The following is a 27506-nucleotide window of genomic DNA, read 5'->3' as shown; positions in this document are numbered from 1 at the left end:
TGTGGAGGAGCCTCGCCACGTTGTCACCTGCCCAGCCCTTTATTTCCTCGCCACTTAGTGAAATTAATCTGAAGGAAAAACACTTAGCTCAGATTACTTTAATTTACAAAAAACTCTTTCCTTACAAACCCTGCCACCATCGAGAGAGAGAGAGAGAGAGAGAGAGAGAGAGAGAGAGAGAGAGAGAGAGAGAGAGAGAGAGAGAGAGAGAGAGAGAGAGAGAGAGAGAGAGAGAGAGAGATTAAACATACAACACTCTCGATCATTAAGTCTTCACACCATAATATCACAGAGAGGAGAGGCAGGTGAGCTTGAACAGGTATATTTTAGCTCCATCACACAATAACATGACACAGAGGAGAGGCTGGCACACCCCCCGCCTTCCAACAGGTGTGCTGGTGTTGGCTGAGCTGTGACATTCCCCGAGCTGGTGTGTGACTGTGTTTGCTGCAGCGAGGGAGAGGAGAGGAGAGGAGAGGGGAAGCAAGTGGGGAGGGAAGAAAAGGGAAAGAAAGAGATGGAAATAAAACAAGAGATGGAAGGAAAATGAGGAAAGAGGAGAGAAGCGGACGGGAGACAAGACGAGACGAGAGAAGGATAGGAAGAGAAGGAAAGAAAACCAGGAGAATGAAAGATGAATAAGAACCGAAGAAGAGACAAGAGAACAAGAGAAGAGACAAGGCTGGACAGGACAAGGAAGAAAAATCAGTATTACTTAAAGGGGAATAAGAGAAGAAGCCCCGAGGAATGCACCACATAGGAAAACAAAGAAAGAACAAGGAGCGGCAGGTCAATTAGTTTTTGCAGACTGTCTGTTTAATAACAATAACATACCAACGAGAGAGGGAAGGAAAATATGATGAGCGAACAGGAATAAGAGGAAGAGAGAGGAGAGGATGGATGAAGGAAAGATCTGATAAGCGTTGCAGCCAATGAGGAGGAGGAAAAGAGGCTGGAATAAGAAGGGAGAGGTAGTGAGGATAAGAAAGGGAAACGAATAGCATAGAGAGACAGAAATGTAAAGGAAAGTCTTAGGAAATAGGGAAGTAAGGTAATAACGGAAAGAAAAAAAAAGACAGAGGGAAGAAAGAGAGAAGACAAGAAAGGTGAAGTGAGTAAAAGTAAAGTGGAAGGAATTGAAGAAATGAGAGGAAAGGAGGGAATGAGAAAAGGAGGAAAGGGAGGAGAAGACACAAGAGACACTAAGATGGAAGGGGGAAAGGGAGAATGCAGGGAAAGGGGAACTGGAAGGAGTGAAGCGGGGGCGATGGACAAAGGAAGGCAAAAAAACAAGAAAATGGTGTGAGAGAGAGAGAGAGAGAGAGAGAGAGAGAGAGAGAGAGAGAGAGAGAGAGAGAGAGAGAGAGAGAGAGAGAGAGAGAGAGAGAGAGAGAGAGAGAGAGAGAGAGAGAGAGAGAGAGCGGATAGAGGAGAGAGAGCGGCGGAAGACAAAGAGAAGGGAAGGATTACGAAGAAACAGAGGAGCAGGTTGAACGAAAAAGAAGACTCAAAAGAACTGATAAAAGAGAGGAAAGGGAAAGGGAACAAGATTATATAAAGGAAAAAAATACATAGAGAAAAAGAGAAATGCACAAAAATAAGGGAATAAAAATCATGAAAACAGGAGTAAGGATAGAAGGGGAAACTTAGGAAGAGAAAACGAGAGAAAATAAAGAACAACGAAAAAGGGAGAGAAAGATACGGAAAGCACTGGAATATAAAGGAAAAGAGAGAGAGAGAGAGAGAGAGAGAGAGAGAGAGAGAGAGAGAGAGAGAGAGAGAGAGAGAGAGAGAGAGAGAGAGAGAGAGAGAGAGAGAGAGAGAGAGAGAGAGAGAAACGCGAGAGGACGGAGGTAGATATGGTGGGGAGAGAAAAAAGGAATAAAACAGATGAAAGGGAAGGGCGAACACGGATGGGGGCTGGGGAGAGGGGAGAGAAAGAAGGAGAGCGAGGGAAAGGGGTGCTGGGAGAGACAGGGATGTTATCAGCAGTGTTCCTTATCAAGACTCATTTGTTACCGAGAGTAATTAGTGTGTGTGTGTGTGATAATATCTGCAATGAATATTTAAAAGATTGGCTCTCTCTCTCTCTCTCGCTCTCACTGTCTTTGTTGCTCACTCAAACACACACACACGGTTGGGCCCAGACTTACTCGTACTAACACTCACTGCCATTCATCTTCCTTTGTCTCTCATAATCTGCCCATTCACTCTCTTCTTGCATCCGTTTCTTGCTCCCTTCAGCCACAAATTCTCTCTCTCTCTCTCTCTCTCTCTCTCTCTCTCTCTCTCTCTCTCTCTCTCTCTCTCTCTCTCTCTCTCTCTCTCTGTCTCAGCCGTCCTTCCAGTTGTCCTCTTTATCTTCAACCTCCTACTCCTCCTCTTCCTTCTCCTCCTCCTTATTCTTCCAGAACGTCCTCTTTCCCCTTCCTGTAGAAGAAGTAACTCTTCCGAAGTCTTCCCAATGACCTTCTTTCTCTTCCTCTTCCCTGTACCTTCCTCTTTCCCATCACGTCGGTCCACCACTGCAGTTTCTCTCTCTCTCTCTCTCTCTCTGGTCCCCTCACACCGCAATCTCCGCCCTCTCCTAGTCTCTTCAATAATTCACAGGTCGCCTCCCGTCTGCCGCGGACCAACACATTCTACCCAGTTTCAATGTTTGCCTTCCCTGCCTACCTGGGTTCTGCAGGAGGCGGCGATGCTGGCGGCTGGGGAGGGAAAGGCATGGGGGTGAAAGGCAAGGGAGGCTATTGTGTATATACAGTCCCCCTGGTCCTTTAATTGGCCTTAATCGCACAATTAGGCTCCATCATATCCCTGGTTTTAAATGGTGAGTTTCAGGTGACGTGGGGTTTGTATGTGACAACCTGCAATCCTCCTCTTCCTCCACCTCCTCCTCTTCGTCATCACTGTTCTCGTTCCGCTACGTTGCGCGAGGCTGAGGTTTGGGTCTGGCTATGTGAAGGAAGGGCGAGAGAGATGCATAGTAACAGCCTTCGTTCTCAGGCCGGAGTCAGGTTTGCTGGTTTGTTACTGTGTGGGAAAAATGGTGAAAGTGTTGTTTGGGAGGAGAGAGAGAGAGAGAGAGAGAGGGAGGGAGAGAGACATGAAGGGAGGGGTCAGCGCGCGGTGGAAGAGGAGGGAAGGGTTGGGAGGTTAAATTAAATCCTGGCGGGTTGGGAAAATGTGCAGATGGTTTGAATCCCACAGTCATGCAAGGTAACGTTTGTGATGCTGGTTCATTAGAGAGAGAGAGAGAGAGAGAGAGAGAGAGAGTTCACAGACCATATTTAAAGAAGCTCATTAAATATCTAGCTTGAATGTTTAGCATCATAACAGGTGCAGAAGCCACTCCCTCACACCCCCCCACCAGCCGCTCCCACCCTCTCCCCCCAACTCGTGCCCCTGTCCTCGTTACCATCACCAGCGCAACACCGTGACCGTCGCCCATTTTCCATGTATTCTCGTTTTCTTCTTTTCGCTCTTTATTATCTTTCTTTTTATCTGCCAGACTTGGGAGCGGGTTGTTCTGCCACCTCCCCCCTTCCCCCTCTCTGTCTCAATGAAGTTTTCCTATACAATTTTCTTCCCTCTTTTCCCCCCTGTTCTTTCTTTCCTACTTTCATTTTATTTATTTTGCTTATCCTCTCCTCTCCAAACACCTTTCTTCTTGTCCGGCCCCTTGCCATCTTTCAGTGCATTAAGCAACACTAACACGTTCTTATGTGATTCTCCTTTTATTCTCTTCACTCTCACTTTTCTTATCTTTTTTTCCTTTTCCATTTACTCTCATTTGCAAGGATAAGCAGTGGATTTTTGCTCTTTTATCCACTCTCTCTCTCTCTCTCTCTCTCTCTCTTTTTAAGTCAGTCTTGGTCATCTCCCAGTGCATTACGCCATTCCCTCCCCTTCTGTTCTTTTTCCCTTCCTTTCACTCTCATTTGCAAGGCCGAGGAATTGATGATGAGTGGTTTTGCCTCCCTTGGTTGTCAATCCATCAATTACACTGCGTTAGGTTACAGTAAAATCTTCCTCTATTACTTTCTTGCTTTTCTTCCTTTCAATCTCGCTCGGAAGACTAAGAAGTGTTAAGTCTGTAAAGTGGATTTCGTTTTATCCTTTGATGTTTATCCCTCAGCTCGTCTCTTGGTGCGCTGTGCAACATGGGACGTCCTAGCGGGATTTTCTTTTATCGTTATTTTTATTATTATTATTACATGCAGTAGTAGTAGTAGTAGTAGTAGTCGTTAATTACAACTGAAGCTGAGGAATTAATAAGGTTTTTTTTTTCTCATTTTCTCCCTCCCCTTCACCAGTCAATCCTCCGCCATTCCACAATACATTATGCAACACTGGCGATTCCCTACATAATTATATATATATTCTTCATTTCCAAGTTCTCCCTTTCCCCTGTTCCCTTCACTCTCAATTGCAAGGCCGAGGGAGAGCTTTTGTTATTTCCCTCCTTAGCAGTCACCCCTTGCGCCATCTATCAGTGCATTAGGTAACGTTTTCTTTAGCTATTCATTTTTTTCTTTCTTTCACTTTGCTACCCATGCCATTGCAATATTTATGTGTATTAGGTAACATTCAAGTGCTCTTACATAATCTCTCTCTCTCTCTCTCTCTCTCTCTCTCTCTCTCTCTCTCTCTCTCTCTCTCTCTCTCTCTCTCTCTCGTCTTTTAAATCAATTCTGCTTTTAAATGGATGCTCAATTACAAGACAGGGTAGTGGATTCTGCGCTATTTATTCATTTTTTCCCTCCCTTACAGGTCGCCCTTAGTCATCTCTTGGTATAACAGCTAGCAGATAAAACAACTTATTTTTCTCCCTTGATTCTTCTTCCTCTCGCTTTCATTTGCAAGGTTGGGTAGTGGACTATGAACATTTTCCTTCAGTAGTCGATGCGTGGCCATGTTTCAGTGCATTGGGTAAGTACAGCAACAGACAAACTCAGCGGCCCAGGAATTATTCACTCGTTGGTCGAAACTCAGGCGTGTATTGAGGAATCCTCTGTTTCTCACCAAGACTATTTTCAAAGGTCACAGAGATGATTAGCCAGGTTCTCAAGACTGTTTCTCCTGTTAATAATGTAGAAATATTGTTAATCTGTCACTAGAGCCGTAGAAACACCCTTAGGAACCCGTATACCTTCAACTAAACTCTTAAAACTAGTCGGAATGCGGACAGAAGTGTTTCTGAATATGGGCCTCCCTTCCCTTCCCTTCCACGCCGAGTAACGAGCACATCTGCAACAGAGCGACACGGCAATGCTGGTCCTCTATAGCGCTAACTTTTCCGGTAGTTCACTTAAAGAATGAGACAGGTACTCACCCCTTCCCTGCCTGCCCTCCTCCTCTCCCTACTTCCCGTTCTCCCATCCCACTCAGCTTCGACGAAACTTAAATGCCTGTAGCCTCGCGGAAAATTAATCTGCCACACTTCTAAATCCTTAAAAAAACTGCTTGTGCCGTCCTCCCCTTCACCATTTTTCTCCCAGTCTGAATGGCAGCGGAGCGCGGCAGTCTGCGAGACGAGACGAGGGGCAGGCAATCCAAGGTAAGGAACCAGACTCCTCCGGCCGTTCACTAGATTAATCCACTTAACTCAGTGTTGTGCTTCCCCTTCCCTCCCAGCACTGGTCCCTTCCCGCCCCTGCCCGCTACGCCTCACGCCACTAGCTTGAATTGGCTGTGCTGGCTGCCCTGTTTGGTTGGCTGGCTGCCTTAACGTGTAGGTGGCCACGCTGTCGTTACGGACGCTGGCTTCGCTGTCACTTCGTCTGTCTGTCTGTCTGTCTGTCTGTCTGTCTGTTTCTCTCTCTCTCTCTCTCTCTCTCTCTCTCTCTCTCTCTCTCTCTCTCTCTCTCTCTCTCTCTCTCTCTCTCTCTCTACCTAGCATTGCCTTACTGTGCAGGATGTGTGTTACCCGCCACACACACACACACACACACACACACACACACACATAGCGAAAGACGCCATCGACCGAAAATATGCATAAAAAAGGACTCTCGTCTAGCAAGAAAATTGGCGAGTGTGAGGGGAAAAGTGGTGATGGTGATGGCTGGAGGGATGAAATTGTGGGAAATGAGGAGGAAAAAATAAAACCGGTTTCGCTGCAGTGACGATGGGGCAGTCTGGCAGTGGTGGTGGTGGTGGCGGCGGCGGTGGTGGTGGTAGTGGTGGCGGAGGGTGGGTGAGGCATGTTGTTATGATGGAGTCAGTGTACCGTGGGGGGATGGTGGTGGTGGTGGTGGTGGTGTGCAAGAGCTGCATTTAGTGCAATATGAATGACCTGATGTGAATGGGATTACGAGAGAGAGAGAGAGAGAGAGAGAGAGAGAGAGAGAGAGAGAGAGAGAGAGAGAGAGAGAGAGAGAGAGAGAGAGAGAGAGAGAGAGAGAGAGAGAGAGAGAGAGAGAGAGAGAGAGAGAGAGAGAGAGAGAGAAATTCGTTGGACCAGTTGACATCTAGAGTAAAAAAAAAAAAAAAAAAAAAAAAAAAATTCTGGGTATATATATTATAACAGGAGCGATGCCACAGAAGTAACGAAGCCCCCAGTGAATGAGTGGTGCAGCACAGCGAGAGGCCACACAGTTCGCAGTGACGCGGGGCTGTGGTGCTACATGCCTGTGTCGTGCAATTCTTCGTTCGCTCATCCGGAAGCTTAGTGAAGCCAGTGTCGTGGTTGCATAATTCCATCGACCTCGTCTCTCTCTCTCTCTCTCTCTCTCTCTCTCTCTCTCTCTCTCTCTCTCTCTCTCTCTCTCTCTCTCTCTCTCTCTCTCTCTCTCTCTCTATCATTGTGGTAGTGGTGGTGGTGGTGATGGTGGTGGCCGCCCAAGCAGGTGTCGACATTGTACACATGGCGAGAAGATATTTAGTGAAGGCTTAACATTCCAGCGCAGTATTAATGGCAACACTAATACGGTGATTGTAAGGCTTCAAAACCTCAAAAAAAAAAAAAAAAAAAAAAAAAAAAAAAAAAAACAGCATGCACAGACAGCACGTACAAGGACACGTGGCTGCATGATACCTCGCTGACCTAGCTGACCCGACCAGCAACAACAACGGCTTGATACCTCGCTCGCATGAAGGCTGCAAGGCTGGACAACAATAATTATTTCAGACGCCGGTAGTCACAAGGGATGAGCTCTTAACTGTGGGAACGTCTCATGTTGCGGCGCTAGGGTGGGAGGAGAGCTGGCTGGTGCTGGACTTGCTGTAGGAGTGGGGAAGGGAGGGAAAAGGGGTACAACAGAGAGTAAAAATATCTATGAGAATAGATCTATAAAATAAATACTATAAATAATGAAATAAATAAATAAAAACAAAACTTTTCAATATATTAAATGAAAAAAAAAACAAAAAAAAAAACGACTAATATCTTTTTATACAAATAGTTCAGACTATTTCATTTGGTTCCCTTTTTCAATATCAAAGTGTGTTGTCACCTATGCAAATGTGCAGGTAGTAAAACGTAACAGGTGATTCAATTACGCTGGTGTGCACGACGATGCCAGGTACTACGGACGTCACTCCCACTGACTGTACCAAGATGAACGAGGTGGTGCAGTGTTGCCAGGGCGTGCCGTGACCAGTGAGGTGACAGCTTGTGCGGCGAGGCGAGGCTGCTGCTGCTGCTGCTGCTACCTGCGGGGACGCAGTGCGATGGGGGCAGCACTAGGGTGGACACTGTGTGGTGTGGTGGCTACGCTGGCAGTGGTGGTAAGTGATGGTGGTAATGGTGGTGCCGCCAGGGGTGAGTGCGGCCCAGGTGACGGTGATTGTGGTAATTGCCTATTTCCTCTCGTGACGTCACACCTCAACGACTTCCCTATTACGTCAACCACAACATAAAAAAAAAAAGAAAAACGTGACGAATTACAATGACGACTAGCACACCACTGCCAAACATTACAACACTTGGGCTGTGTCTGACATTATTATTACTATTATTATTTTTACTAGTAGTAGTAGTAGTAGTATCGTCGTCGTCGTCGTCGTTGTTGTTGTTGTTGTTGTTGTTGTTGCTATTGTTCCTGCTGCTGATATTACTATTACTACTACTACTACTACTACTACTATTACTACTACTTATTGATGCTAGTACTACAGCCGCTACCACAACTAATTTTAGAAGGTTACGTGTCACTAGTAAACAAAAAACAGAAGACACAGTAGTATAACCAACTATCCTTGCAAGTCACGCTTTTAACCACCACAGCATTACTACTTCAATTGAGGTACTGAGTGGCAGCGCGGCAGCAGCAGAGGGAGCGTGGCAGCCATCCACTCTGTCCGTACATGACTCAAATGACGCACACTGAGACCAGACAGGCGATCTCAAGACAAATCAACTTAATAATCACTCCATCCCGCTTTACCCAGTGAATTTAGGGCCTACAGACTGGCAACCCTGACCATGCAGATGAAAATGGTCGCTTGAACTCGAACATTATAGGAAAGGGAGAGAAATACCAAAGTTAATTAAGAGACACATACAGTAATTCACCTCCCACACAGACTCAGCCGGCAGCCAACAGTTTGCCGCCACGTCACGCCACCAGTGATGTCAGATACACCACATACCTGCGAAAAGAGAGATGCAAATTAGTCACAGGTGTTTGGGCGAGATTATATGTGTGTGTGTGTGTGTGTGTGTGTGTGTGTGTGTGTGTGTGTGTGTGTGTGTGTGTGTGTGTGTGTGTGTGTGTGTGTGTGTGTGTGTGTGTGTGTGTGTGTGTGTGTGTGTGTGTGTGTGTGTAATAATAATAATAATAATAATAATAATAATAATAATAATAATAATAATAATAATAATAATAATAATAATAAACGGTTTATTATTAAATGCGTGTCTGTCTGTCTCTCTCTTACCCAAACTCATCATCAACTCCCTTACACACACACACACACACACACTTTCTCCCACTCCAACGCCCACACACTCACGTACACACACGCATTCTCCCACGCACATGCGCGCACACATAAGTGAGAAGGAAGGAGAAAAAAAAAAAACAACAAGGGTGGGAACACTGGTGGAAACTGAGACGGCGATGAATAATGAAGAGATGAAGACTGCAGGGAAAAAAAGAAAAAAATACAAAAAAAAGGGGAACCATCGTGACAGAGAGGAATTAGAGCGAGTAACGGAGAAGATAGAGGAATGATATGTACTTTTCCTTTTTTTTTTTTTTTTTGACTTCCGCCATTATGGGATTCCAAGATCTTCTCTCCCTTCCTCCCTCTCCCTCTCTCTCCCTCCCTTCTCCCTTCCTCCCTCTCTCCCTCTCAACGTCTTTATGCTCTTTCCTTTCTTATTTCCTTCCTGTAGAGGTCTTTTAAGAGAGAGAGAGAGAGAGAGAGAGAGAGAGAGAGAGAGAGAGAGAGAGAGAGAGAGAGAGAGAGAGAGAGAGAGAGAGAATCTTCATGCCATACAAATTATATTAAACAATGACCTCCCACCCTCTCTCTCTCTCTCTCTCTCTCTCTCTCTCTCTCTCTCTCTCTCTCTCTCTCTCTCTCTCTCTCTCTCTCTCTCTCTCTCTCTCTCTCTCTCTCTCTTTAACCGTGAATCTCTACAAGTTTAAAGTGTCAGTAGAGCAACTTTTTCCCTCCCTTTAGTTCCCATCGCTTGCTACAGTGCGCTCCTGCAAATAACGGCTTGTTCCGCGCCGTCACTCCGCTGTGGGTGAGGCAGCAGTGTACAGCAGGAGCCACACAGTACGGCACTTCCTGCAATAGGTGCGACTTCCCCCCGCCCCCACCCCACACCTCCATTCCCGTCACTATATGGTCGTAAAGATGATGCCAGTCTGCACGTCGGGGCATGGAGGGTGTGTGTGTGTGTGTGTGTGTGTGTGTGTGTGTGTGTGTGTGTGTGTGTGTGTGTGTGTGTGTGTGTGTGTGTGTGTGTGTGTGTGTGTGTGTGTGTGTGTGTGTGTGTTGGGGGTGGAGGGGGAGAGAGAGAGAGAGAGAGAGAGAGAGAGAGAGAGAGAGAGAGAGAGAGAGAGAGAGAGAGAGAGAGAGAGAGAGAGAGAGAGAGAGAGAGAGAGAGAGAGAGAGAAAACTGAGACAGACAGACACAAACAGACAGACAGACAAACAGACAGACAGACAGACAGACAGACAGACAGACAGACAAACAGACAAACACACACGCACACACACACATAAGGAGACAGACAGACACACAGACACAGACAGACGTACACACAGACAGACAGACAAACAGACAGGCACTCAGACACACTAATACTCCTCTGCAGGTTGAACTGAAATTAATATTTGACAACGCTTGGCATTTTCGTCCAACAACTGAGAAAAAAATCAGAATAAGGAGAATCAAAGAGACAATGGAGAGAGAGAGAGAGAGAGAGAGAGAGAGAGAGAGAGAGAGAGAGAGAGAGAGAGAGAGAGAGAGAGAGAGAGAGAGAGACAAAGCGAGGGGAGGGGATGGCAGGCAAGTGCAGTACATACATACACACGAACACAGAGGCAGCAGGACCTGTATCATGGCGGAAAAGGTCGTGTTGTGTGGTTTATTTATGGTGAAAACTCCAGTAACGCTGAGCCGAGAATAAAACACACCCAACCACCCACTCACTCACACACACACACACACACACACACACACACACACACACACACACACACACACACACACACACACACACACACACACACACACACACACACACACACACACACACACACACACACACACACAAAGGGAAGGAACTAAATCCTAGATAGAAAATTTTAGGTGTGAGAAAAAAGTAGTAGTAGTAGTAGTAGTAGTAGTAGTAGTAGTAGTAGTTGGTGTTGTTGTAAGTGGTTGTTGTTGTTGTTGTTGTTGTTGTTGTTATTGTTATTATTTATGTTATTGTTTTGTTGTTGGTGGTGGTGGTGATAATAACTACAGCAGAGAAACAAATTAATGATAATTATTAAACAACTCTTCCTGTTTCCTATTTGCACATTTAGCTACATTTACCTGTCCGCGTGTCTGTCTGCACGGGAAGCACACCTGAAGGCTGCAAACGTATTTCAATTTACCTGTGGGGCAAAGCGAGCGCTGGAGAGGAACGACACATTACATTTTGAGACGTACCTGAGAAATATGCACATTATTCTTTATTTTCGAAGGCACCGTTGTTTTTATTCAAGACATTTCCACCTTTTCCCACTTTCCTTGCAAATTCAACGCTCATCATCTCACTTCCCTCTCTTTTCAAACATCCAGGAATCCTTACATCAGTCACCCCTCAGTTCCTCTCCTTACCTCTCCTCTCACTCTCTTCCAATCAGCAGCTCCCCTCTCATCACTCGTCCATCAGCCTTCACTCCTCTCCTCACCTCTCCTCTCATTCTCTTCTTCCAATCAGCAGCTCCCCTCTCATCACTCGTTCATCAGCCTTCATTCCTCTCCTCACCTCTCCCCTCACTCTCCTCCAATCAGCAGCTCCCCTCTCATCACTCGTTCATCACCCCTCACTCCTCTCCTCAGCTCCCACCCACCCCCACTTCATCGCTCTCCCCACCCAGGGCGTAGATCGGCAGACAAATAGAATCTGAGGCTTAAATTGTGAGCAGAAGGATTTGTGGCAGAGACGAGGAAGAGGAGAAAGAGAAGGAGGAAGAAGACATGGAGGAAAACGGAACCAATAAATGAGGAGAGGCTAGATAACGTATGATAAAGTGGAAAGTCAGGAGAAATGTGGAGTAAAAGAGAGAGAAAAAAGAAAAGGACACGACAGGGAGAGAAAATAAACAAAGGGCAAGGAAGAAAAATAAAGACCAAGTTGTCAGAATGGTACGAGATTTCGGGAACTTTCTGAGAAGTGACAGAGACGTAATAACAGATGGCGGAGAGAGAGAGAGAGAGAGAGAGAGAGAGAGAGAGAGAGAGAGAGAGAGAGAGAGAGAGAGAGAGAGAGAGAGAGAGAGAGAGAGAGAGAGAGAGAGAGAGAGAGAGAGAGAGAGAGAGAGAGAGAGAGTCAGGGGGAAAAAAACATTGACACTAGCAGGGAAAAAGTTGGAGAACAAGCCGGGACATCGAGAAATAGAAAAGGAACAGGCGCAACATGGACATGAAGAAGAAAAAGAGGAAGAAAAAGAGGAGGACGAGGAGGAGGAGGAGGAGGAGGAGGAGGAGGAGGAGGAGGAAATGATGAAGCCGAAAGGTGGAATAAATGACTCTGGTGATTTAGGAGTGAGAGAGAGAGAGAGAGAGAGAGAGAGAGAGAGAGAGAGAGAGAGAGAGAGAGAGAGAGAGAGAGAGAGAGAGAGAGAGAGAGAGAGAGAGAGAGAGAGAGAGAGAGAGGGAGAGAGAATGGGTAGTTTAGGAGAAAGACCTTGTGAGGGATGGTAGGGGATGAAGAGATGGAAGGAGGAAGGCAAGGAAAGGAGGAGGGATTTGTCTGCCAACCCAAAGACTGGAGGGTGATGGAGGGCACGAAGTAGAGGCGCACTGAGGGAAAAGAGAGAGAGAGAGAGAGAGAGAGAGAGAGAGAGAGAGAGAGAGAGAGAGAGAGAGAGAGAGAGAGAGAGAGAGAGAGAGAGAGAGAGAGAGAGAGAGAGAGAGAGAGAGAGAGAGAGAGAGAGAGAGAGAGAGAGAGAGAGAGAGAGAGAGAGAGAGAGAGAGAGAGAGAGAGAGAGAGGAGGGAGGCCATCGACACGAGGTCTGTAGGGAGGAAGAAAAAGAAGTAATGGCTATTGTTTTGTGAGACGAGAGAGAGAGAGAGAGAGAGAGAGAGAGAGAGAGAGAGAGAGAGAGAGAGAGAGAGAGAGAGAGAGAGAGAGAGAGAGAGAGAGAGAGAGAGAGAGAGAGATTAATGACCGTAAAGGCTCCTGATGCCATTACTCTGTCTGGATCGAGACGTCGGGGTGCGAATGCTTGCCTCACACACACACACACACACACACACACACACACACACACACACACACACACACACACACACACACCTTTTGCATCCTCCCAAACTGCAAAATGATACCATATTTTCTTCCCTTCCTTCCCTCCCTTCCTCCCTCCTTCTTCTTCTCTCTCCCATCCCTTCTCTCCTCAAACGTATGTCTCTCCCAGTTTTATTAATTTATTTCCCTCCCATCCTTATTCGGTCAACGCCTCACCCTTTCTTCATCACCAATCACCCCCCTCCCTTCGTCTCTTCCTCCTTCTCCTCCTCCCATTACCCTTTCACACCGTAACTTCCTTTCCTTCACTCCGTCCTTCCCTCCCTTCCCCATCACCCAGCCACGCCCTGGACGCCCTCAGTTCCTCACTCCCTTCTCTCTCCCCTATTCTCCTTACATCACCTCTCCCTCAACCACGTCTCCCTCCTTCCCTCCCTCTCTCCCATGCCACCACCATCACCACCACAACAGTGTCTCTTATCCCTTTATTAAGACGTTTCCTCCTTCTGCTGCTGCTGCTGCTCCTCTACCCTCCTCCTCTTCCTCTACTACCAGCACCATCACCATCACCACCATGCACCATCACAACTTCTACTTCTTCTTTCTTCTTCTTTCTTCTATTACCTCTATCTCGTATTCTCCTCCTCCTCCTCCTCCTTTTTCCTTCTGTTTGACCTCCTTTTTCTTTTTTGTTGTTATTTTTTTCCTTGCTCCTCCTTCTCTAATGTTTGAAATTTAATTTTGCGCAGGAAGGAGCGGCAAATTATTCTTTACAGCGGTGTATTTAAATAAATTTACATAAGTACCTGGTGATTAGAAAGATTATGACATGGTTTTGTAAGTGGGTCTCTCTCTCTCTCTCTCTCTCTCTCTCTCTCTCTCTCTCTCTCTCTCTCTCTCTCTCTCTCTCTCTCGACTCGTAATCGCCAAATGCTTTCCTCCTCGGGTTTCATTTGCTCAATCTTTGCTCAAAAATATCCTCTCACAACATTTTTGCTCCTCATTCCTTTCTCCAAAGTCAATTTTCGCTGCGTTCCTCCCTACTTAGCTTCCTTCTCCAAATTTCCCTCTTTAACTCATTTCTTTCCCTGCATTTTCCCCTCTTAACCACTTCTCCTCGCATTCTTCCTCCCTTGAGCCCCTCCTCCTTCCTCCTCCGTCCTTTTCTCCACCAATCTCGCTCCCTCCCTTCCTCCTGCCTTCCTTCTATTTTGCTTACTACTTCCCTTCTCTTTTCTTACTTACACAATATGGTTTCCCCTTTTAGTTTTTTTTTTTCTATATCCTCTTTAAGTAGTCGTTTTTGCATTCTTTCTTTCATAATCCCTTCCTCTTCTCTCTCTTTTTTAACCACTTATTTCCCTTCCTTCTTTCCTTCCTTCCTTTCTCTCTCTCTCTCTCTCTCTCCCATCCCTCCTTCCTTCCTTTCTCTCACCTGTCCCTCCTTCCATTCTCTCTACCATTCCTCCTTCCTTCCTTTCTTTCTCTCTTCCCTCCTTTCTCTCTCCCATCCCTCATTCCTTTCTCCCATCCATCCCTCCCTTTCTCACTCCCTATCTCCTTTACTTAACCCAAAGATAAACACCCTTCCTTTCTTCCCCCTTCCCTCCCTCCCTTAAAAAGTGGCACCGTTTGCTCATCCCTTCAGTGGCACCTTCCGCCCTCAGGATCATATTTTGACTCGGGTGCCATCCATGTGCCACGCTCCCCTCCCCCTCCTCTCTCTTTCTCTTTCTCTCTCCCCTGCTCTGGTGTCACTGTGAGATTGTTAATAATACGCCCGCTTGTCATGAACCACGACACGCTGCATGTTATTACCGTTGCGTCCTCTCTCTCTCTCTCTCTTACTCTCTCTCTCTCTCTCTCTCTCTCTCTCTCTCTCTCTCTCTCATTTTTCACTCACTCGCTACGTTATTTTTTTACCTTTCATTCCCCTCCATTCCTGTAAAATAGTCAACTTTTTTCTAATTTACTTTTTTTTTTCGCACACACTCAACACTTCTCTACCCTCCCTCCCTCCTTCCTTCCTTCCTTCCCTCCTTCCTGGCTCGCTTATCTCATTTACAATTCTCCCTTTTCTAATAAATCGCTCACACCCCTGTTTTTTTTTTTTTTTTTTCTATCTTCAGTCGATATTCTGCCTTTCCATTTTATACTCCCCTCCTCCTCCTCCTCCTCCTCCTCCTCCTCCTCCTCCTCCAGTGATTCCCTCAAGACTCTCCCTCCTCTCCATCTCTTTCTGTCCATCACCCTCGTGCTATTCTTCTCCCTTATCTTGCTTATTCTAGGCCATCTTATTTATTGCGCCTTTCATCTTTCCCTTGTTTGCTTCCCATTTTCTCCCATCTTCTATACATACTCGTATATATATTTCATCTTTCTTTTTTTGTTCCCTCCTATTGATTTCTCTGCCTTTTCTTATTTTTCCCTATTCATTTTCTTATCTTGTTTATACTGCACATTCTTCATTGCCTTCTCTTCTTTGATTCTTTCGTTCGTTCGTCCTTTCTCTTTCCTGTATTCTCTCGTCTATTCTTTCTATTTCCTAAACTAAAATAACGTTAATATTTTTTTTTTCTATTTTCAGTTCTTTCCATCTTTCTGATAACATGTCTGCCTTTCCTTCGTTGGTGTTCTGTCAATCTGCCTGTCTTTCCTTCATCCCTCGTCTCCCTCTAACTTCTTCAATTAACCAGTAACTTTTTCTGTTCTCTAAAAATAAAACATACGGTTATTTTTCTTTCCCCACTCTTCTCATCTCTCTTCTAAGAATCTATACCAGCGCTTCTACATTCTTTTTCCTTCTTCTTTCTACCATTCTCTCCTGTTTCCTCCACTAATGACGCCTTCCATCACCTCCATCTCTATCATAACACCATCACTGGCCGCCCACCGCCGCTCCATCACCCACACACTCCATCTCTCCATATTTGATGCCTTGGCGGGAAACTACACACTCACTACCATTAAGTAATCCTCTTCCTTCTTTCTCCCCAATATAACTTCTTACTCCTTCACACTTTCTATGACTCTCTCTCTCTCTCTCTCTCTCTCTCTCTCTCTCTCTCTCTCTCTCTCTCTCTCTCTCTCTCTCTCCCTATCCATCCCCCCACGTAATACTCGGACTTGCACGGGAGGCTTAAAAAAGGGTGCTGATAATAAGAGGATAATGGATGGGGGAATAAGGGAAAGGTAGATAAGAAGGAACAGGAGAGAGAGAGAGAGAAGCCTGTGGAAAAAATTGATGCAAGGAGGCCGAGAGGAAGGAGGGACGAGGTATTTAAAGAGGGGAGTGTTCGCCCAGAGAAAGACGCAGGAAGTGAGAGGAGGGAGAGGGGAAGGAAGGGAGGATGGGAGGGTGGGTGGGAAGGAAAGAAAGGAGCTTAACACAAAGAACTCGTCTAATTTTTTTTTCTTCATTCTTCTAATCCGAACGTTACATCTCTATATAAAAAATAAAAAAAAAATGTGCAAGACTGGAAAAGGTACTTACACTGGAAAAGGTTGTATCACCTCATTATCACTGGTAACACTGTTAGTTTTCATTCTCCTGACACACACACACACACACACACACACACACACACACACACACACACACACACACACACACACACACACACAGACTGAAAGGCAGACAGACAGAGAGGCAGACACAGAGACTAAGACAGACAGACACAGACAGACATAGGCAAATGGATACAAAAGACGAAAGAAAGGAAAAAAATACGCAGAGAAATGTAAAGAAAGTGAAGAAACAAAAGGGAAACGAAAGTGAAGGCAAGAGGAGACGATGGGGCAAAAGTAAGATAAGCCGCTATCAGCCAGGCCGGCCCAGACAGCAGGACTCACGGGGGTATCTGTCCATGGGTCACTTCACCAACATCCCTTTACAAACTTCCGGGTGAACCTTCAGCCACGAGTTTGGACCTCGCTCTGCACGTGCACTCCACCAGGTCACGATTGACTTCATAAGTAGACGAAGTCTTAGTTTACGAAATGTGTCAAATTCTAGTTGAGACACTCTTGTATTAATGATGATATGGATGCACTAAAGTGCTTAACGCTAGCAATGACTTGTAACACATGGAAAAGTATGCTGTGGTATCCAACCACAAATTTTATATTATTTTGAGGCACAGTAGACTGGGACAAGATTTGGCTCGACTCTCCTGTTATTAGATGGTTAAAATGGATGTCGCTTTTAACACGGCTAAAAGCTTCGAACACAGTTTTGCAATTATGAAAATCCTGAGGATACTCAATGTTTTCACATATTGTGTATACTTCATGACGGATGTGTCCAAGAGTAGAATATGTAGATAAGTCAAGCATTAGTCACAGAATGGATTCATCCCATTATGAAATATTATAACGAGCAATAGTTCACGAAAATTTAGTTGTAAGAAAAAAAAATTAACCCCGCAACACCGTGCAGCCTGCTGGCATGGGTGGCTGCGGTGGGTCGCCTGGCCCACCCCGGCGCCCGAGGCGTGGCGTGACTCAGGTTGCTCAATACCTCTATATATTTCAGTCTGTTTTGAGTCTGAACACCGTGTCTGCTGACTGCTGCCTCCGTGTTGTGCTGTCACTCAATGTTTCGTGACAACCGTGCCGACACACAGGCTGCCTGCCGCACCGCACCGTGTGCAGGCTTGTTGAAACACCACGCATCACAGGATACATGGCCCAGACACACCTACATCTCTCCACCTTTTTCCCACTGTGCAGGTCCTAAAAAATATATATAAACTTACCTATTTTCCATTATATTTGTTTCCGTGTTTTGCTTACAGCACTGAAATGCCATAACTATATATATATATATATATATATATATATATATATATATATATATATATATATATATATATATATATATATATATATATATATATATATATATTTAAAAAAACTGAAGGCATACATAACCTAAATGTCTTTCATTTCATCGAACGAAAATGTGCGCAAACCGCAGCCATCTCGTGTCACAAGTTATGAATAGCAGGCCTCACCTTCATGGGGGAAAAGAAGAAAAGAAAAAAGAAACAAGACCGATTCCGATGATCAGCGATACGATACTGTGTGTGTGTGTGTGTGTGTGTGTGTGTGTGTGTGTGTGTGTGTGTGTGTGTGTGTGTGTGTGTGTGTGTGTGTGTGTGTGTGTGTGTGTGTGTGTGTGTGTGTGTGTGTGTGTGTGTGTGTGTGTGTGTGTGTGTGTGTGTGTGGGCGCGAATGTCACACGAATCTGAGTGACAGACGTTGAGGATAAAGACAAACAGAAAGCGGATGTGATGACCACAGTGAGTGACACTCTGTAGCTGCGGTGTATCCTTGTGTGAGGAAGGAGGTCCGCGCCCCGCACCTTGGGTCACGCCATGGAAGGTTAAAAGACCATAACATCTTGTGTAAAAAGCGTTGCTCCGTGAATGCGGGTCGTCCCCGTCTTGAGGCGGTGTATGACGCTCTCCACGGAGTGTTTGCCAAGTCAACGAGAGACGGTGCTAGAGGCCCAGGTGGATCCCGGCACCCAGGGCAGGGGCGGGGCGGAAGGCGCTCGTCTTGCTTTGTCTGCGGCTCTCTGGGAGGCGGCGGCCACGGTACAGGCAAGGCGGCGAGGCGGCCAGTCCGCCAGCACACTGAGAACAGGGGATGCAGCCACTGACTACCTCGAGAAAAGGGAGGGGCATCTCTCTCTCTCTCTCTCTCTCTCTCTCTCTCTCTCTCTCTCTCTCTCTCTCTCTCTCTCGTACAGCCACCCCCACAGTCAAACACAAGGTTCATCAGGTAAAAAAAAGCTTCTTCCCTGATGAGTGTTCACGATAGCAGCCTTGATGGGAGAGATAATTTTACGGTCGATACCTCCTGAACGACCGCCGGGGTTCGGGACATGTGAGGCGTCCGTCGTGGCGCCGCGGCAACAGTCAGGAGGGAGCACAGTAATAGTGTGCTGCCCCCTCCCTCGCCCCCTCCCGCCGCCAGCTTTATTGAGAGTCCACAAGGCGGCGGAGATTATGTGACTATAACTATTGATCACTCACCCGGCTCTCGTTTCGGCCTACCTTCCCCCTCAGTTTTCAGCCTACACTCCCCTCCTGGCCAAACTGTACCGCTCACTCTCCCCCTCAGAAGAGCTGTCTGTTTTTCTTTTCTGTTTTTTTCTCTCTTTTTCCCTCTCCTGGCAGTTTCTATCTGTCTTTTCACCTGCACTTTTGCCTCTTCGCCTCCCCTGTTCCCCACCTGTCTCATTAATGTCTCTTACCTGCCAGGAAGTAGCCTCCATACCCACCTACAACTCCACCCAACTGCCTCGCCCCCGCCTGCCTCGCCCCTCCAGCTGTCTCCCTCGCCGCGTCAAATCCCTGCCTCTGCTATTCATTTTTTATTGTTTCCGAATCTTGCCTGAGTGTCACCTTCAACTGCCTCCCTTTCCTCTCCCTTCTCCCTTGATTCTCATCCTCTCTCTCACACTTCCTCCCCCTACAGAGCTTCTAAGTGGCATGGAGTCTATCCCCCTCTCTTTCTCCTCTCCCTCGTCTCTCTGCACCCTCCCTTCGTTCAGCCCTCCTCGCTCCCATCCCCAGGAAAATGGAATCATTAAATACTTGTCATTCAAAGAGCCATTACAATAACAATGAGAACCCTCCCCTTCCTTCCTCATCCCATTCCTCCTTTTACCTCTTCGCCCTAAAGCAGTCTCCTTCATCTATTGGCTTTCCTTATTCCTGTTTTCCTGTTTCCTTGTTGTGTCTTTCACCTTTAATTACAAACCCACGTTGTCTTTGTTCTAAATTTTGGTCGTAAGTTCTCTAATAAGACTCTCTCTCTCTCTCTCTCTCTCTCTCTCTCTCTCTCTCTCTCTCTCTCTCTCTCTCTCTCTCTCACCAAGGGGTTATTACTGTTTGTCTCCATCTCCCTCGCATTTATTCTCGTTGCCTCCATCCACTTCCTTTGTCGGCGCCTTCTTCATTTTATCTTTCTATCTGTCCTCCCCTCTTTCGCTTGCCTGCCTGTCTGCCTGCTGATTCCCTTCTCTCTCTCTCTCTCTCTCTCTCTCTCTCTCTCTCTCTCTCTCTCTCTCTCTCTCTCTCTCTCTCTCTCTCGACTGGCCATTTTCCAACTTTCCACAGCCTCCAGAATATTAACTTTCTTCTTTTTTTAAGTCGAGAAACGTATTTAATTCAGTTGCCTTCCCCTTCTTTTATGAACTTGCTAGTCTGCTTCCCCCAGTGCCTGCCCCTGCTTCTCGCCCCGCTGTCTGCCTGCTTGTCTACGGGGCCCTCGCCTTCCTTCTTCAGCTCCTGCTGCTGCTGCTACACTGCTCCTGCTCGGTTCTGCCGCTTAACTCAGGCGAGGAGCGTCGTCTTGCCCTTGTATATCGTGCTGCAGCAGTCTGGAAGAGGACGTGTGGCGCCGCGAGGACGGAGGGTGGGCGGGAGGGTGGACGGGAGGCGATAAGGACAAAGGAGGGGACGGGAAACACTGAGTCAGATAAGGTGGGGACGAAGAAATGAATGTCCAGGGCGCCTTGCTTCGAGGGGCGCCGCGTGGAGACGAAGAATCCCTTCAGTGTCTTGGAGGGAGTGACGAAGAAAGAGGTAGACGTGGCGGAAGGACACTGAGAGGAAGGAAGGGGCAGACGCAGTTACCTTGCCCTCACGTAGAGTACTTGCGCTAGGAGACAGTCAGGTTAGGTATTTTGTGCGTTTTGTACCAGAAATAGGAAGCTTGGGACGAGAGTGTGTTTGCCAGGAGCAGGGATAGGGACAGACTGACTAGACATGTGCTTGAAAAATGATGGGAACATTGTTTTTCTCAGCGCGGGAGGGAGTGACCTTGGTAATGTCTAGGTTGAAATGCTTCGTAAGTTCAGACAGGTGTTACATGAAATTAGAGGCAAGGGAGGGATTCCTGTGGTGCATGGTGTCCTGCCGAGGAGGAGGGGAGTTGGTGCTGAGTGGCTGTCCAGGGCTATTACAGTGAATCGCAGTTCGCGGATCATTGCAAAGGTAATGTATGGACATTCATAGACAACAGGGACCGCTTCTATGGCAGGGGCACCTTGTATGCCTGGGATGGAGTGCCTGGTGGCTTCTTGCAGTTTCCCTTATTTTTTTTATGCTCTTATGAGATGACTGGAAGGAGGAAGATAGGGAAGATGAGGTAAGGAACGACTAGTGCAAATGTGGCCTGGATGGGAGTGTAAGGCCAGGTTATTGTGGAAGTGCGTGCTTTACTGAAGGGACTCGTGTTTCCAGAGTGCAAGGCAAGAAAAGCCAAACACGAGTCAGAAAAAAATAAATAAATAAAAAATAAAATCTGGAAGCGAAGAGGAAAGGCCGGCAGGATGTGAAAGATGCAAATAAATATACTGCAAACATACAAAATTCACGAAGGAAACACGAAAATATATGGACTCGTGGATGAAGAGGAGAGGAGAGAAGAGAGCAAACGAGAATATAGAAGAGAAGATGATTGAGTGGGTGGATGAAGCAGAGGGAGAATGAACCTTCCTTCCCTCCATCCCTGACCCCCCTTGACTTCCTTCTCCCGCACCCCACACCAGCAGGAGGAAGACGCGTACATCACCCACACTCCCTCCTGCTTCTCTCCGCCCCCAACCCAGTAACTCACTTCAGCCTCTGCTTTCCCTCACGTGAACCTCCACTCCTTATATCTTCCTCTCCCTCACTCACACACTCCTTCGTTCCTTCCGCCCCCCCTCTCTCTCTCTCTCTCTCTCTCTCTCTCTCTCTCTCTCTCTCTCTCTCTCTCTCTCTCTCTCTCTCTCTCTCTCTCTCTCTCTCTCTCTCTCTCTCTCCTTCCCCTTCACCATTAACACACACTCTCTCTCTCACGCAGCCAAAGACACGGTCATTACCTCACATACTTCCACACACACACACACACACACACACACACACACACACACACACACACACACACGTCCTCCCTCACTTCCACACACACGTACTGCTTTAAATACACACTAATTCAACCTCCCCAGCCAACGTAACCTTACACACACACAAACACACACACACAACGAGGCTACAACCCCTGCACTAAACGCAAGCTAGCAAAACACACACCATAAGGGCGTCAAAAAACATCAATAACACCACTTCTACCGCTTTTGTCTACACCTGTTCATACTCACGGCGCGAACAAGTAACGTAACAACATAACAACCACGCAGGCGAGACTCTTGTAACGCACAGAGGGAGAAAAGGAGGGAGGGAGAGAGAGAGGAGGAGAGGGAGACGGACGAAGGAGCAGCTGCAAGATCAGTAACGGGGGAGAGAAAGGCGAAGTTTCATTTGCTATCTCACTAACCACGCCTCCGGGAAGGGAAACAAATGGAGGAGGAGGAGGGAGGCTTAAGGGAGAAGAGGGGGAAAACTGGATAAGAGGGAGTTTCTCTATGGTAATTAAATCTATAGGTGTAATTACAGAGGGCTGAGTCCAGACTGTAACCTGAGGCGCCTTAGAGTAAACACATATATTGTTGTGTGTGAGAGAGAGAGAGAGAGAGAGAGAGAGGAGGGGACAGAAAAGAGAGCAAAAGAATAAAAAAAGGAGATGAGATAAGAAAAAGCGACAAAAAAGTGCAAACTGGAAGCTTAATGGCAACAAAGGACGTACATTTGTCAATATAAACAAATACAAACAATTATTTTTTAGATACGTAACGAAATCACCAAGACGAATGAAGGGAAATTAAAGCATAGATATTTGAGGAAGATAAACATTTAAAACACAGAGGAAAAAAGTGTAAAGCAAACGAGACAGACACACAGACACACAGACAGACAGATACACACACACACACACACACACACACACACACACACACACACACACACACACACACACACACACACACACACACACACAGACATACGGACAAGCGGAGAAACTAGCAGACACCTTCACAAGCGATACACTCCACCACACAGGAGGCGACCACAGGGAATTATGTGGTATATAGTGCTCAACTGTGTGTGTGTGTGTGTGTGTGTGTGTGTGTGTGTGTGTGTGTGTGTGTGTGTGTGTGTGTGTGTGTGTGTTCATCCCTCTTATGTACTGGGCCACCGTACACACATTCTCTCTCTCTCTCTCTCTCTCTCTCTCTCTCTCTCTCTCTCTCTCTCTCTCTCTCTCTCTCTCTCTCTCTCTCTCTCTCTCTCTCTCTCTCCGTAGCGCGAAAACTTTCATATTAAAATTCTTTGAAAAATAAAAAAAGACAATATCTGCAACATTTTACATCAATTTTCTTCAACCACACACACACACACACACACACACACACACACACACACACACACACACACTATAACAAGGGACCGCTCCAGCAGGCATAAAGGCATCCCGTCACACTTTCAAAAGGTAATTGTCCTGCTCGTGAAGAAGGTAAAGGAGGAAAGTGTTGTGAGCACTGAGGAAAATACTGTCATGAAGAGAGGCGTGAATGAGCAGGAAAGGAGAACGTACAATGAAAAAGGAAAAAAAAATGTTGTTGTTCCGAGAGAGAGAGAGAGAGAGAGAGAGAGAGAGAGAGAGAGAGAGAGAGAGAGAGAGAGAGAGAGAGAGAGAGAGAGAGAGAGAGAGAGAGAGACGTTACATAAAGACAAATAAACAAACAAAACAAAACAAAACAAACAAAACAAACAAACAAACAAAACAAACAAACAATGCAAGATTAGTAAAAAAGAAAAAGAAAACGAAAAATAAATAAAAATAAAGGAAAACAACAATGAAAAAGTGGAAATGACTCAACATCCCTGGGAAAAAAGAAAATGCAAGAGCACTAAACTAACAGAAAACGGGACACACAAACCCACGCACGAGTATACAGCAGAGGGGGAGCTCAAGGGCAAAAAAGAAGACGAGGTGGAGTGGAGGGCGGAGACGAGGTAGCAGCCTTGGTGGAAGAGAAGATAGAGACGAGGTGGTAGTGACAGCAGTGGTGGAAGGGGAGATGGAGAAAATTATGTAATCGCAGCCGTGGTGGAAGGAAAGATAGAGGCGAGGTAGTAGTAGTAGTAGTAGTAGTAGTAGTAGTAGTAGTAGTAGTAGTAGTAGTAGTAGTAGTAGTAGTAGTAGTAGTGGTGGTGGTGGTGGTGGTGGTGGTGGTGTCGTGTATGTCAGAGAGGATAAGACACGTAACAGTATCGCTGGTGAGGGGATGGGTGGCCGCCACACGCCACACGAACACTGCTCTTCTCGCGAGGTTCCTGCTAAGAATGTGAACGGGAAAATGAAAATGTATCCCCTCGCTGTCCGCCCACCTGCCTTCATCCTCACTCCGTCCCCTTCCCTACTCTTCCCCACTCCTCTCCCTCACCCTTCCTCCTGCCTACTTACCTGATTGCTTGTGTCTTATTAGTCTGCCTACCTGCCTGCCTGCCTGTATCTCTTCCCACCTGTCTACCTCTCCACTCCCTACCCATCTCCCTACATGTCCACCTGTATCCCTGCCTACTTACCTGTCTGTTAGTAGGTCAGTAGGTCTGCCTTTTATTCTATAACATGTATATTCTATCGCCACATTTTTATTTATTTTTTTTCCATGTATAAAAATGTCAAGACAATGTTGTAAGTGAAATTAATACAAGGAAAAAGAAATGAGACTCCCTTGTGATAATTTTTTTTTTCACAAATGGGTGTCTACACAATATTTGAAGTAAAGCAAAATCAAGGAAAATCCGATCGCTTCCTTATTTTTTTCCCCCACATTTCTTTCCCTTCAGCTGCTAACAGTTTAGAGGATATTCGACGTTAACTAAATTAAGAGGGAAAAACACGCAACCCACTCCCACATAATTAGATTTGCCGGTGCTGTGGTACTAACTTTTCCACTTCCTCTCAATGAAGATGGGTAAAAGAACTGTGTGTGTGTGTGTGTGTGTGTGTGTGTGTGTGTGTGTGTGTGTGTGTGTGTGTGTGTGTGTGTGTGTGTGTGTGTGTGTGTGTGTGTGTGTGTGTGTGTGTGTTTTAGAGACAGAGAGAGAGAGAGAGAGAGATAAAGCTCCTCTCAATAAAGTGAACGTTACGAAGCCTTTCAAATCTTACACTAGGAAAGTAAATGTGGGGGAAAAAAATCGAGAAAGTTTACAGCGTGCGATGAAAACATGACTTGAGGAGAGATTTATGAGTCTGACTGTCCTTGATCCCTGGAGTGAGAGACAGCGGCAGATGAGGCAGCTCACGCGTTACTGGGGGCTAAGGGGGTTTAAGGAGAGGGAGGCAGAGGGGGGACGGGAGAGGCAAGCACGTGAATACCTGTAAACTTTGCTCTTTTAATTACATTTTGCGTGTGTGTGTGTGTGTGTGTGTGTGTGTGTGTGTGTGTGTGTGTGTGTGTGTGTGTGTGTGTGTGTGGACCCTCCCCTCATAAAGCACACTTCACCAGAGCCAAGAGAGTGAGGGAGGAGTGACATAATAACAAAACCTTTAACGTAATCTTTTTATTTTATTTATTTTATTTTTGCGATAGTCTTGTGTTGCAGTGTTAGTAGTATTTCATTGTTAAACAGCACGTGACTTAATCCTCAGCCATCACCGCTATCATCATCATCATCATCATCATCATCATCATCATCATCATCATCATCAGGACGAACACTTCTAGCATTCTCTGGCCGCCCAATGACCGCTTATTCTGCTTTCGTGCTGTAAATCTTGCCCTTCACCTCCTTAGATTTTCCCTCTTGTCGACGCTTTATTTTATCCTTCATTTATTCACTATCTTCATTAGTTATTTCCGCTCCTTTCCATTTCGTTATCTCCGGTTCCGTTCGGTCCCATCCCGTCCCGACCTGTGCCCTCCTCCTCCTCCCACCACTGGCATCCAAGTTCCGGTCTGCTCCCGAGACTGTTTCCTGTGGCCGCTCAAGGTCACTATCGTTCTCCCCACTGCATGTGTGTGTGTGTGTGTGTGTGTGTGTGTGTGTGTGTGTGTGTGTGTGTGTGTGTGTGTGTGTGTGTGTGTGTGTGTGTGTGTGTGTGTGTGTGTGTGTGTGTGTGTAAGGTCTACATCTGGTGAGCTATGTCAGGTTCAGACAAAGCGAAGCATAGGTAATGAAGTTCAGTGTCAGAAAGATATAGCGAGCGTTGCATGGCGAGGCGAGGGAGGCAGTGTGGACCGGCAACGAGAGAGAGAGAGAGAGAGAGAGAGAGAGAGAGAGAGAGAGAGAGAGAGAGAGAGAGAGAGAGAGAGAGAGAGAGAGAGAGAGAGAGAGAGAGAGAGAGAGAGAGAGAGAGAGAGAGAGAGAGAGAGAGAGAGAGAGAGAGAGAGAGAGAGAGAGAGAGAGAGAGAGAGAGAGAGAGATACGCATGCACACCAGTGGAATACATTTCCATAATAAGGAGTGAGTGGAAATATAAATAAAAAAAAAAAGAAACGGGATGAAATGATGACACAAAAAGTTAGTGTGGTTTGTGATGATACAAAAATATATGGTGCATCAAGAACAATGGCCGAGGGAGTGCGGGGCTAAGTCACCCTTTCCGCAGGAAGGAGAGGACGGCGAAGAAGACTGTCTTAATGAGGGAACACAGAGGAGGGAGGCTCCAGTGATGTAATGGCCTTATAAATTACACACAAAAACTGGGTCTCGGTGGGCCACGCAGGTGCCTTTCGGTGAACTTTCATCCTGCATGACGAGCAGCGCCGTGCACCGTACACGCGGCGCCGCTCCACCAGACCTGCCGGCGGCCATGACTTGCTGAAAGCTGCCGCGGCAATGCAGGGAGTTTACCGTCATTCTAGGGATGACTCATATCAATATAACTGATACTCTGAAGTAGGACATTCTAATGACACAGTTAGTTCAAGACAGAGCAGAGCGTCTGCACACCTCCACCCCAAGAGAAGCAGCAGCCGGTAGCCCTGCACTCACACGGGAGCTGCGCCGTAAGGCCTCCGTCACCTGACCCTAAATGGTGCGGCGGAAGCTGAGGAAACCCAGCATGATATTATTCGCTAGTGCACCTCAAGACCCGCTCAGCGATGCACCACACCCACACCCCCGCCTAGCCCCACCACCTCCTGGCCCACCTCCTCACCGCAAGCCCTAACACACATTACTCGTACAAAGGTCTCGTGATATTATTAGCGTCCGCCTTGCTAATTACAGGTGTCTGGTTGTTCACGGGTGAAGCGACGCGAAACATTGTGAAACAGTCTAGTCCGCCCCGCCCTGCCTGCAGCGACCCAGGCCCCGCGGCGGTGACTCAGCTGCCACACCGTGGCGCGATCATGCAGACGACGCTCAGCTGACACACACCACCACAGTCACACCCGAGCCACGACACTCTTCTGTCCCGCTCGTCCCCGCCACTACGTCCTGGAGAAAGTACTATTGTCATGCGTGCCGTGCCCCTACATGTCACGTGAACTAGTGCTTCGTCTTTAACTTAACACTTAAATCTACTCGTTCAGTTTTCAGGGTCTCGTCATGGCGCTGTTAATTAATAACAAGTCCCTGGTCTTACTTCTCCACCACACGTAGATTGTGTGTGTGTGTGTTTGTGTGTGTGTGTAATTCACCACCAAGGCTGATCACGAACGG

At 46.6% G+C, this 27506-nt stretch overlaps 1 protein-coding gene across 1 annotated transcript in view; it reads right to left on the bottom strand.

The window, feature by feature from the left end:
* LOC135108479 (uncharacterized) overlaps positions 1 to 7889 on the bottom strand; it is a 112342-nt gene extending 104453 nt beyond the window's left edge. The window contains exon 1 of the mRNA XM_064019535.1: positions 7504 to 7889. The gene's annotated coding sequence lies outside the window, so the exon portion shown is untranslated. The remainder of the gene's footprint in view (positions 1 to 7503) is intronic.
* Between the last annotated feature and the right edge of the window lie 19617 nt (positions 7890 to 27506).

Source organism: Scylla paramamosain, chromosome 17 (genome assembly GCF_035594125.1).
Source record: "Scylla paramamosain isolate STU-SP2022 chromosome 17, ASM3559412v1, whole genome shotgun sequence".
Lineage (NCBI taxonomy): Eukaryota > Metazoa > Arthropoda > Malacostraca > Decapoda > Portunidae > Scylla > Scylla paramamosain.
This window is presented reverse-complemented; position numbering and strand designations above follow the sequence as displayed.